The following is a 13520-nucleotide window of genomic DNA, read 5'->3' on the forward strand; positions in this document are numbered from 1 at the left end:
ACTTCGATATATAATAAATTTATGCAAACAAAATAAACGAGATGAAGAATGAACGTCACGATAACAAAAATGTTAATCGATTTTTACGCTAATCTAGCTGTATTATATCATCTGTTGATCTTGAATGAAACATGAATGTTAACGTTCTGGTAGCTTGTTTGAGTATTAGAAATTTGTTATAGTAATATCTTTCGCAAATATTAATAGACCACAGCTCTATTACAAGATAAAATCCATGAACGATGGTAGATAAATACACTTACCCCATTTACGTATAAGTGGACAGACAATTCAATAAAGAAAATTCAACGAAGCAAATTCACCGAAATATTCGCTTCGTTCGTGTTTGTTCGAAACATCAAATGAATCATTGAGAGAATTATCTAATACCCAGAAAGAGGATTCATAATAAGAAATACAATTTCCTCGTTAGTTCTCTTGAGAGATAAGACAAAGGTGAAACTATTAATATTGTTCATAATTTTGTTAAATCGAGGTAAAAAATAATTGCCATAATTAAACGTTTAATCTGCAATATTAAATTCGAATAAATTTAAAGAAGTTTGAAAAGATCTTTTGAGTAATAGAAAGATATATAATATATTCTTGCAAAATATCGTGATAATAAACAGGTAGTTACGACAACAAGGATGAGGATTTCATTCGAATTAAAGTCTGATCAGTTTAATCCACTTGATTGGCATATCGTTTGTGCATACTATCCTCGTTAGGATAAACTATCGTAAACGAGGTATTGAACTCGCAACATGTCTCTCTTGCATTCTCACCGGTTGACTATTAGCAGCAATTAATCCAATTTTCAAGTAACTAAATTTCAGGTTCATAATGAGTTTATTGAATAATCGCCCGACATAATTCTTCGATACATGATAATGAGAACAATATAAGTAACGTAACTCTATGTCTTAAATGAATGTACGACAATAAAATAGTTGTTGTCCAAACAACCGATCAAAATACGACAATAAACAAACAAGGCACATTTTATGGCTGCGTCCAAATTGACAATGTGTGCGATGCGACAAATGTAAATATTTGTCGGTTGCAATGTTCGAAATTCCAACTAGTTTGTTTTTTGTTGCATCACATGGACAACTTTGTCGATGCGATAAAAAAAATATCACTGCTCTTTTTAATGTTTCATGATACTTTTATTCGATATATTTATCATTATTATTATCCGTAGCGAAACATGTTTCAAATAAAAGTTGAATGGCTTTGAGGGCTATTCTGCCATTATTTAGTTTTCTGTCTGTGAACGCGTAAAAGTCAGATGAAGATCAAGTGTGTTTTTCTTAAATGGAATCATATATTATTTGATACATTAGTCGATGCAGGTTGATATTCTTTATAAGAAAGTCCAATATCCATGTATGTCGAAAAATTAATATTTTAGGAGATATTTAGATTTAAATTTTGCTAACAAACTGTTACTTTCTTTTATTATTTGTATTTATTTATTATTATTCTTATTATACATTAGTAAATGCGTACATAGTTATTTAGCAATATTTAAATTAAAATATCTTCTAAATAATTTTTCGATATAAATGGGTTAAATTTCTTTATAAAGAATGTCAATCGATTGTAAATTATATCGATCGTATATGGATACGCTCTTCATTGTAGTATGACCGATATTGGTCGCTTGGATGAAAATGATTTTATTTCGTTACGACATCCAACGAGGATAAAGCGTAATACTTCGCGTAATCTAATATCGCGTTTACATTACGCACGACCGTCGAGCTTATAAATTTAAAACAATTTCATTTTATGAATTATTCGTTTGGACACCTTTTAAACTCTTATCAATAAACTCTTATAACACTGAGGTCACAAAAACATTTTCATGCCTACCGTTTACTGTAAAAAAGATTCAGAGAAACAAGTATTTCTTATTTCGAAATATGGAAATATGTGATTTTACATTACTGTATTCATATTTGATCAATCTAAAGGAGAGATATTAAAAGCAATTGTTACCATATCTCATGAGAATGTACCAAAAAATTCTTTTATAATTGCAACTTGATCGCTTTCCATAAAATAACCTTATCTAACAAAAAAGCCAGATACGTATGTTTCGTCAATTTACAGATTTTTTTTTTACACGGATTGAGTAAAAATAATTTCTATAAAAATTTGTTTATATATTTCTTCGAAGTTTCAGATTAAAAGTTTCAGATTATATTCTTAAATCTTCGGAGTTTTATTGAAAATTAATAAAAGAAAGGATTCTTATAAAGAAACAAGAATGAAAGAAATCGTGGTTAAGTACTAAAAGGTTAGTATGCTCTTTGGTTCAGACAAATTTTTGTAATTAACGAAGAACAAGAAATATTTTCAAATGTTCGTAATTAAATTAGCTAAATGGTCGAAGAACGTGTTCCAATTAAAATCTGAATTAAAGTAGATGGCTCGTTATATATATTTGCGTTATGTCTTTTTTGAAGTAACACGTAGCATCGCCTTTTAAAAATTACATTTTAGAATGCAATGCATTTTAATTTTAATTAATGTGATGAAAGAGAGTTACTAATCACAAAATATTAAAATGAAAAATGATTGTTTAAAAAAAGAGGTATTTTATTATACTATTGAGAAGAATCCTTAAATGAAAAATGAAAAAAATAATATTAATCTTTTATTAGTTGTATTTCAGTATGAAGGTAGTTTTTTCATATAAACTCATACAGACAAAAGAGAAAAAAGAAAGTAAGACTACGATTAAATATTAAATTTAATTAGAAAAGAACGTTTAACCGTTAAACCTCATTTCAAACCGAGCTTACATCACGAAGAAAGATATTTTTTCAATGGAATTACTATTTTAATACTGTATTATTGTTTCCGTATTTTCACCAATCTCACACTGATTGTTTTGAATGTCGCAAATGGTAATGAATTTAAGAAGGTTTATTCCACTTTTCCATAAAATAAGGAATCATTATTTCGCTCAGAGAAAGAAGGAAAAAATATCGACGAGTCAAACCGATGAAAAAAAAACTTACGTATATTTGAAATTGTTACATTAAAAAAAATTGTAAAATGCAATTCCTGAACTTATCCTTCCGAATTGTTAGTGTGATTTTTCCAAATACTTCTACAGATGATAATAATTGATTATCTTGGTTATATTCAATGTCGGCTAAAAGTTTAATTCTTTTTTATTTAAAAATTAGATTGTATATCGCATAAATTTGCATTGCTAGCTCTAAAAAAAAATAAATCTAGTTTGAACAGGTGTAAAAATAGTTGAAGCCTATGTGCGTATATAGATATATATGAGTACAACATTTGAATTTTCAGTTTGCTTTATGATACCTAATATGATATATATCATGGTATTTTACGAGTATTATTATGAAAATACTTTACTACAAGCTTAAAAGAAACTTGAATTTTAATTTGCGTTTAACGTTGCAAAATCAAGCGTTCAATAGAAGATAGAGGAGTATTTCTCATTTCCTCACAAACCTTGTCCAGTGGCTGCGCCGTATAAATACATACAATATATGATCTTTGCATTGCTTGTTATTATCTGTTGAACCATTTCGCATAACCATTATTGGGAATAGTGTATGCGACGCAATTGAATAGAAGAAAATGCTTTTTTGTTCGTAATGCTATCGTAACAGCGATTATGTAATCAAATTCGATATATGAATTGACTCCTGATAAAAGCCTATTAAATTTATTATTTATATTATTGTCGTAGACAATTTCGTTATTGATTTCAACCGATTTTCAGATTCGCTGTTTATCGAAAATTAAAATATTGAAAGCATTTAGTGTTTGATATCGATATCAATAAACTTGATAGGACGTTCTCGTTACGAACGATAATCATTATACGAAAACTATCGTCAAACATTTCGCATTACGCGTAAATATTATTATGTGGGCATACGGTATCAAAGCGAGCCGCGAAAATAGATCAAAAGATAGTAAAAACATAAATACTTGCGCGTATACAAAAAGAAATTTTCACAATGTTTATATTTCATCACGACATTACCTTTCAAAACGAATTCAACAACCGTCAATCTTTTCTATTTCCTTTACAAAGAAATTAATCCGATCAGTACGTGGTGCACAATCTGGCTACATAGTGTAGTATATTTATGTATTGCATATGTACATATATACATACTCACATAAAATTTACGGTTTTATGATTTTACGCAACGGATTAAACATAATATGATTGCATACTATAAAGCAAAAAAAAATACATAATTATTAAAAATAAAAAAAAATATTTGGAAATTTGAATGGATTCATATCAAATGGACGAAGGAACTCCTTAATTGCCAAGATAACTATCCTGACGAATAGCAGCACATTTGTTTGTCTGAAGTAATGAATGTAGGTCAGACCGTTCGTTTGGTATAGCTTTACTAATTTACATCATTCGTTCTATCATAGGAAATAGCAATTGAAAAAATCACGTAGTCACTCACGCATTGCTGGTATCAGCGCCAATGGAAAGAGAGTATGAGCCGGGACATAGAGAGAAGCTGTATCGATTAGAGAGTTTGCCGGGGATCCAACGATAACTACCACCGACCCTACCGGGGTAAGTCACCCTTTTAGAAATAAAATCAAGTTCATCGATACCTCAAACATTTCGCATTGTCATCGTGGTTATCAATTAATTTTCTCCGATTTACAAAACTCGACTATTTTCCAAAGCGAACGAAATCTTTCTAAAGTACGCCGTAACATATGAAAATCCGGTTAAAACTAAGATTCGAAAGATCCAGATATAATAGTTGAAATTTTTGTTGAATCAACAGAGGTAATCGAAAGGTAATATTTCAGTCATTCAGACTGATATCATATCAAGTATAAATACCACTTTAAAAAAGTTTCGAACTAACTTAAAAAGAAAGTTTTTGAAAATATTTATATTTAACGAGGTACATCGTAAAAATATCTTCAAGCGATAAAATACAATTTTTATCGCTCGAGTAACTTGAAAACGCAAAATTTCCGATTACGATCAGTCTTCGAGATAAAATATCTTGGAGATGTGACATATTTGTATAATGAATCGTCTAAGTTGATTAAGTTGAAAATTGAAAGTTGGTTCTTTAAAAAGTGTGCTTCTGCATCATTAACTACTTAAAATTTGATTAACTTACATAATTTATGTAGAAGAACATTAAAACGAATCGTGATATATTCTTTGTGTTGTTTTTTAATTACATATTTTTCAAATCTAAAAATAAATGAAACTAACTACACAATATGGTTCATTATATATACTAAAAATATCACCAACGAATTTTAAACATCAAAATTAGACTTAAGTTTAATAAATGAAAAATCATGATCAGACTCGTTATCTCTTTTATTTCTGTTCACTCTTGTTTTCTCTTTTTTCTTCTTTCAATAAAGCATCAGTGACGAATAATACCGATGTATTTAATAATACAAATGGAAATCACAATAACTTCATAAAATGGCATCATGGATTTTGATGAACATCACATTGATCTTCCAACCCCGTTAGGTTTACTTACCGCGTCATTTAACGCGATTGCGTTATGAAGGACCACTAAAAATATCTATGGTCTGAGTTTGCGATAGGGTGCGTTGTTTTTTTCACCCTTCGATCACGCAACGTATTATAAAATTTGACATCATATAATTGCATTTATATTTGAGACTATATAAAATTAATAAAATAGATTTTTATTCCACTTGAAATAGACTGTGTCTTGATAAGATCACAATTATTGATTGTTTAGTTTTATATTTATCTTCGCGATCAGTGTAGAGTAAAATAAATTGTATAGTTTTATATCAAATTAATAAGATAGATTTTTATCTCACTCGCAATAAAATATGTCTTGATAAGATCATAATTATTGATTGTATAGTTCTATATTTATTTTTGTCAAAAGTCGACCAGTTTAAAGTAAAATAAATTAAATAATTAGTTTTTCTTGATAAGACTTCTAATACATGTGTATATAAATGCAAAAGAGTACATATTTATACATACATTTAAATTTTTTGTCAATTTAATTTCTTTTCATATACAACACGCAATCTACTGTGAGGTTGATTCTGTCTCAGGAATTCACAGGTAATAATTATTTGTTATAAGTATACTCCAATAATTAATTGCCTTTAAGCACGCGAAGTTAATGAACAAACAGAATATTTATTACACTAGCTATTTTAAAATTTTTTTCTTAACCCTATAATAAATAACCCTTTTTCTTAATGTAGTAGATGCTGTAATAGAGATATAACATTGATTGCTGTATATATCATTGAAATTCTCTTTCGTGAGTAGATATGCTTCATCGAAATCAGTGAATCCAATTGATCAACGGTAAAGAAATTTTATTATTTATCATTAATTCAAACCGCAAAAATTCAAAAAGTACATTATCTATAAAAAGCATGAAAATCAGACATGGCTTCGCGAATTTAGCATTATCATATAGGACATTTCACTTTTCGAGCATCGGTGTGTGCTTCTATTATACAAGTTCAATTAATTAACTATAATTTGTATATGCACGTTAGTAAGTACATAAGTACGTATACACACGAACTTATATCGAATATAAACACATAAGACAAACAAGTATTTCACACTTTTAAAGGTTAACATTGTGCATGCCATCGACGAAACATAGTAGAATGTCGAAGGAGGACAATAAGGTTCAAGATTTGCATCGTAAGCGCGTATCGGGAACGATTGTAAGAGTGGCTGAGTACTTCTAACGAAGATCCCGCCGGTTGGAAACGATAAGGTTCCATGGAGGCTCGTCGCTTTTAATGAGCACTCGAAACTACGACGAAAGAGGTTTGTCCGCTTGACGTCGCGTTATTTTAAAGTACATTTTTACGATGACTGAAGAAAAGATGTACAATATAGGCCTTACACGATCGAAACACGAAAATGTTTTAACTTTCAAATTAAATGTCCAAGTATATCGAGTACGTCAAAGTGGTGTTTGTTTGTTGAATTTTCTTTTCCATATGTCTTCTGTCATTCATGTGTTTTTATAACTAGATTACTCGTGGTTCTCGATTTATGTAACTATTAAAATTTGTACTAATACTACTAATTGTACAAATTCTTATATTTTTTATGTATATAAGGGTTACCATAATAGAACAATTCTCTGGTGATCGACGTTTTTTTGTCAAACGCCTTATGTTTTATATTTATCTTTGTTGTATGTAATAGTCTATATTATTATATTTTATTTTTTACAATTAATGTCTCCAACATATGAATATCATTATATCTTACAAAATGATATTTCCTCTTGTAAAATAGAAATAGAGGAAATAATATTATTAGTCTAAGATGTAAGTGTAATAAATACTAATATATATCAAGTTACTAATATATATTAATTAATATATTATATCTATCAGATAATACCAAATATTGTGAAAGTATTATTAGCCATTTTGATAAGAAAAATCTCTCTTAATTTATGTTTTTATTGCAAGAACAAGAGAATAGAGTTATGTATTTGGCTCTGAATCAGAAATTTCCAAAGAGAGGCTGCTTTTTTACTATTCTTCTTTTCTTTTCTTCTTTTTGATAACGTATGTGAAAACATCGAGGAAGAGAGAAGAAGACATATGGGATTTTTACGAGTCGGTAAAGCATTTGAAAGGAAGCTTGAGCTCGCTTGAATATGTTAAAAACGTCGCGACGGAAGTTAACGCATCAGGGGGTCGCAGGTGGACGCCAATGCGTATGAACGCATTCAAAGGTCACTTCTTTGTCGTGTGTCTTGTTCTCCGTGTTATGCGACAAAGGAGACTGCGAAGTACCATATATATATATATATATATATTATTTACATACCTACTTTATACATATTATATCATATATGTATCTGTACACGTAGATATATATTCTTATCTATGTGTCTATTTTAAAAGTGTAATTCGTTATCGGCATAACCAAAAATTATTCGCGAAGCAATCGCACATAGAAGTTTATCAATTTTCAAAGGCTTTTCTCTTCTTTACGATCTTCTATCTCAGAAACGCATAGCGTGTAATTTAATCTTTTATTCAGATGGTCACTCGACGGTAGAGCCCTGTAACTTTTCTATTATTTTACTCTTCTGGCTTAACTTTATGGCTAGCATGATTTAATCCAGTGGATTAACGAGCTCGTGTTTCATAAGTTGTCTACCATGTTATTAGGCATACGTAGATATATATAAATTGTGGCTTTTGCAATAATATTTTTAAAAATACTATTAGCCGCTTTAATGAATTCGCGGCGAATCATTGGAGAAGAAAAAGATGAAGATCTATTGGTTTTATTTTATCCATTGATTTCGCGAATTTGTGTTCGAATTAATCTGCCATCCGTAGATACCAATGTTATTCAGTGAGAAATGTAAAGTATCGCTGAAAGAAGGCGCATGACGAATGGCATTAGCAGGTTCTTTTTTCGTAACGATGCTTTCGTGATAGGAAAAATGAAAAAAACAGCTAAATTGGATCAATCTTTGTAAAGGTGCCGATAATCGAATGTTGGAACTCAAATTCTTTATCTTTTTACTCTTATGATCTAATTTCTGTCTTTTATTGATTATTTCGTACCACCAGTACATTTCCTAACGTACGATCACTCTTTCAGAAGACCAGAAAAATTAAAAGAAATTATTTCAAATAAAAATGTTATCATTAGAATAATAAAAATGTATAGATAAATAATTTATATATAAAAATATAATAGGAAAATGGTGTGGAATCGCTCATATTAATGATGTATTACAAAATTTCTTTGATTGTTTTCTAATGGAAAGTAAGATACGGAAACAATTAAACACGAGTCAATAGTAACCAGCGATTAAAAAAAATTGCAAGTGCTATGCTTATTATACATATGTATGTGTGTTTGTAGTTCGCTTCATAATCTACTCACATTCACATACTATATATATACATATATATATATATATATATATATATATATATATATATATAAATATATATGTATTGTTTCTCAGTATCACTAGCGGTCATATAATGTCCAAGAGAAAGACAAGTACGTCTTATTGTTTTCGGTCAAATTTGACGGTCTACAAAGGGGAAATGAAAAAGAGAAGAATAGAGAGAGAGAGAGAGAGAGAGAGAGAGAGAGAGAGAAAGAGAAAGAGAGAGAGAGAGAGAGAGAGAAAAAGAAAAAGAGAATAGGTGACGAAATAAACCTACGTGGAGTATAAAATATGTAATTTCAAATTTTTTTTCGTATTTACGCAACGATATTAACTAAAATATTAAACCGCATGAACTTGCAAGAAGGGAATTCTAACGATGTATATACGTGTTTGGATTTTAACCAACGTTTTCCACCTTCGCATGAATTCCTATATCGCGTACGTATTTATCTACGAACTATTTTATTAACTTCATTTGTATTAACAGAAGAATATTGAATTAAATTGAAAATAAACATCCTCGATCGATTAAAAATATCGGAATATTTATATTATCTTTACACGTATCTATAAAATCGTTTAAACATTAAAAATTAAAATTATGAATTCTTTTAAGTAACCGATATAAATTGGAAAATCGAATGGTACATCCATTACCAATTTAAGAATAACGGAGAAATTCAAATATCTATCTATTTGCAAAGCAACTGTCAAGCTACAATACTTGAATGGGATGAACACCTTCCTCATACTGCGTATAGCAGTGCTGTAGACTTAATAATAACGGCAAATTCTCTTTGATGTCAAGACAAGTATATTCGCGTCCTTAAGAGAACCATGACTCATCGAATTTCATTATTTATTATGACGTAAGCAAGAAAATTGATGCAAGCAAAGGATACAGGGGACAGATTTGATCTCCAAGGAGATTATTGAATAATGTTTGATCCATTTCCCTGTTGTCAAACGTAAATCAACCTATTACGGGTTTCTGTTTATTGGTGCACGTGAGATTATCATTCAATTATTATCGCTTCATTCAAGTTTATATAGAACACGAAACGATATCTAGGTACAATGATGAGATATCGTCCTTTTTACATTAAAATAAAATAAAACTACGTTACAGTCTTGATTTAAAAAAAAATGATTTAGGAATGTAATCATAGAATTTTGTTAACGATAGTAAATAGAAGGAAAATACTCACCGCTTACTTCAAAGTAGTTATCACTGCGGATTCACCTGGCAAAGTGTTCTTTTAAGCCAAAAAATTAAGATATCGGCAGGTCCATAAAATCATTGAATGGAGATCTTTAATATTGATGTGTATCATACGCCTTCTCCCAACGTTGCTTCGCCAGCGGAGCATTTTCCGAGTTCGGAACGTTTGAAGTGTTTGAAGCATATGCGTAGATCAGGACAATCCGATTGAATGTCGGTCCAGAGTCCGGTTAGGTCGCACATTGCATTTTACGAATTAGTTATTGAATATTTACTTTTCTTTCTCTCATTCTCGTTTACGCAAGAAAAACGTTGATGTCACACCAATTTTGTGTGAATTCGATGATCGACATACGAAAAAACTTTCCACACATCTAAAAAAATGATCGTGACAATCGACGTGTTGACAAGAAAAATTGTCATCGTTAATGCAAAAATGCCAACAATTTATCGATTGAATAAATGAAGTATCACACTTCATTGGTATGTGAGATATGCATATATATGAATTGTCTAATCTTCGAGTTCTCACGAGTCCACATTTCTATGCTCCAAGCTACAAATTTTAATTACCTTAGATAATTCGTAAGTTCTTCTGTAATAGTTTAATAATTTATGTTTAATAATTCATGACAATATCTTTGTAATTAAATAGTTATTACATACTAATGCATACTAATGCATAAAAGTGTATAAATTTCACAGCCGTATTATCATTTTAATATTATATTCATAAGCACGTTTCGGATGAATAGCATGATAGCAGCAGATAATCTTTATAAAAATAAATATGTTATTAAAAGTCTCGTTTGCTCGTTCTACCCTATCAAATCATCATTCAGGGATAAGGAAATGTCATGTTTCAGTTAAATATTAACATTTGTTTAATTTGAAATTACTCAATCAGATCGCAGAAAAATATACTTTATCTATTGAAGATCTAATATCCTTTAGTGACGAATTACGTCCGGAAATTTTTCTTCACTATACCGAGCATATAATATATGAATTTTCGCTCTTTATTCTCGGGTTTAAACAAACAGCTATGTACTATGACATATGTAACAAGTACTATGAAAGTTTTAGTTCCACTTTTAAAATTTGTAATTCTCGATAGATCAGAAAAGAAATCGAAAAACCGCTCAAAGATTACAAACGTTGTTTCTAAAGTGTAAATACGTATCTATCGTTACAAAATGAAACAAGAAGATAGCAAACATATTAAAAATCATAATATAATCTTTGCGCGTCAATGAATTATATCTCGGAATCAACAGGTACTATTATTCTCTTTGTCTTTATTTGACGTATCCAGCTGACCAATATCTTCCAGACAAAATTCGTTCAAGAAAAGAAAATTAAAAATTAAAATTTGATAGATATGCCGAATGAATACAGAATAAAGTACTTTTCATTTAAATAAAAATGAAATAATTATTCACAGATTAACAAATTATGTAACATCTTTAATTCAATTCGTTAGTTATCTCGAAAACGCCTAATCCTTTGAATTAGTTCTGAACTAATTAGATATGGTTAACGTACATCATTTTTTATAGCTTTATGCTACGCTTATGTTCCAACGATCTTTCATAAAAAAAAAAGAAAAAATTCCTTTCATTTGTTCGAACATTATCATATACGATGCGCCTTTCGTGAAAAAAATCATGAACCCTAAAAGATCACATTATCATCCCTCTCTTTTTTTTCTTTGTTTATATTTGTTTCATTTTTTATTACGATTAGATGAGAAAGAAGACGAGTGAAGTCACGAGAACGAGATAGTCAATGCTTTTAGTACGAATGTGTATTCTGCCAATGAAGTAAATGTCAAACGAGTACAATGGCTGTAACGTCTTTCTCCTTCTGTCTTTTTAAATCATTGATCGAATAATTTTACATGTATTGATAATTTCATCTCATGAAAATTTATAATTCTTTATATAAATCAATATTAGAAACATTTCAAATGAAGTTTACAAATGGTGTATTGGTTAGTATATCTCTTGTGGCAAAAGATTAATCTTCATGTTTGCATCTAATTACAAGATGCAAAGTTTTCCCACTTCTCGGAAAGTAAGTATTGTCTAATTATATGTGTTTAAATTCAAAACATCACGAAAACACGATGAGAGACGAAGCACACGTCGCGAGCCGATTACCTCAAGACACGTGAACCGATCACCTCAAGATAGGGACATTGATACGGAGTAAACATTGAATAAGAGATATGTGTAGCGATGAAAGAATGGAAAATAAAAGAAAAATAGGTATATAATGAAATATAAAAAAAAAATAAGAAAGATTCAAATATTTTCTCTGTTACTCTTTCCATCCAAATTCCCCCCTCTCTCTCTCTTTGTAACTGTACGCGATACATAAATATATTTTCCCTCTTTTGCTCACCCTATCACCTCCCCGTCGGCAGCTCGCGGTACACCAAATACGATGATCGCATGTGTAACCTGCTTCGCGTTTTTATGATCAGCTAAACGATGATGTAAGACACAACCCGGCGATGATATTGGCTGCTAGTAGTGGTAATGGTGTTGGTGGCGGTGGTTTCGTGGGGAAGACAACGCGTTAGGATAACAATAAAAACGTGAAAATCGGGTGCAAAATGTGAGCGTGAACGATAAACATGATGACAAGGGCGACAAAGACGAAAATGAGGAGAAAGACGACGAAAAGGCGGTGGCAACTGCGATGACAGTGTTGATGTCGATACGGTCGCTTTCCGACAAAGACGACAATGACGAAAATATAGACAACGATGACGACGATGACGATGACAACGACAGCGTAGAGTCAAAGCTGCTCTGTTTTAGGCGTCGCGGCGCTCCTACACCGGCTCACTGAGCCCAAAGTGGGCGACACGCCTGAACACCGGCTGAATATCCGAGTGTTGGCGGCGGTGGCGGCGAAAGATCACCGACAACGACCGAGAGAACCAACGTTTCCATTAAATGGGCGCAAGCGCTCTTCAAAACTTGCTTTCCTTTTCCACTCTTACGCCCCTACTTCTCTTTCTTTTTTTCTTTTATCAATATTTTCTCTTCATTCTTTTTGTTCATCCGCATACACTGTCATTCCTCTCCCCTATTTTAATTATTACATTTCTTTCTTAACTTTTCATTTCTTACTTCTTTTTTATAATATATAGACTATCGTAAAACAAAATTATATTTGTAAATTTTTGGTCTTTTTTGTGTAACTATTCTTAACAAAGAGTTTAATGAAAAACAAAAGAGTTAATAAATGAAACTTCTTATTAGCTCAAAAAAAACTACATAAAACATATTTACGTTGCATAATGACATGGAATAAAA

At 30.5% G+C, this 13520-nt stretch overlaps 1 protein-coding gene and 1 long non-coding RNA gene across 8 annotated transcripts in view; one reads left to right on the top strand and one right to left on the bottom strand.

The window, feature by feature from the left end:
- LOC124429950 (histamine H2 receptor-like) overlaps window positions 1–13251 on the bottom strand; it is a 29125-nt gene extending 15874 nt beyond the window's left edge. The window contains exons 1-3 of one of the 7 annotated variants that reach the window (XM_046975905.1): window positions 12598–13249; window positions 10765–10786; window positions 10178–10565 (exon numbers count right to left, since the gene is read on the bottom strand). The gene's annotated coding sequence lies outside the window, so the exon portion shown is untranslated. Of the gene's footprint in view, window positions 1–10177; window positions 10966–12171 lie in introns of all 7 variants that reach the window. The other 6 variants (XM_046975886.1, XM_046975878.1, XM_046975859.1 and 3 more) reach the window with 6 other exon arrangements.
- Window positions 2521–7409, top strand: LOC124430020. The gene is made up of 3 exons (XR_006943623.1): window positions 2521–4603; window positions 6112–6121; window positions 6651–7409. It is a non-coding gene; the product is annotated as an uncharacterized LOC124430020 (long non-coding RNA).
- Window positions 13252–13520: the final 269 nt, after the last annotated feature.

The sequence above is a fragment of the Vespa crabro genome, chromosome 1, assembly GCF_910589235.1.
Source record: "Vespa crabro chromosome 1, iyVesCrab1.2, whole genome shotgun sequence".
Taxonomy (NCBI): Eukaryota; Metazoa; Arthropoda; class Insecta; order Hymenoptera; family Vespidae; genus Vespa; species Vespa crabro.